Genomic DNA, 250 nt, shown 5'->3' with positions numbered 1-250 from the left:
GGCGCAAGGAAACGAGGCTGCCCCTGGGGAAGCAGGCAGGGAGCTGGTGTGCCAGACGGCTCTGGGTTCTAAGCAGCAAGGCTGATTTATAGATCCCCATGGCAACAGCTAGGCAATAATCTCTTACTCCACAGCTCAGTGGTTCTCTAGAAATTCTTTCCTCCTCCCTTCGCTGCCACTCTCCCCAGCCCCTAGAGGCAAGGTGACAGCTTCTTCCCCAGGAGGAATGGAGAAAGGATGAACCAAGATG

This window comes from Herpailurus yagouaroundi, unplaced genomic scaffold, assembly GCF_014898765.1.
Source record: "Herpailurus yagouaroundi ecotype Mexico unplaced genomic scaffold, PumYag 191, whole genome shotgun sequence".
Taxonomy (NCBI): domain Eukaryota; kingdom Metazoa; phylum Chordata; class Mammalia; order Carnivora; family Felidae; genus Herpailurus; species Herpailurus yagouaroundi.
This window is presented reverse-complemented; position numbering follows the sequence as displayed.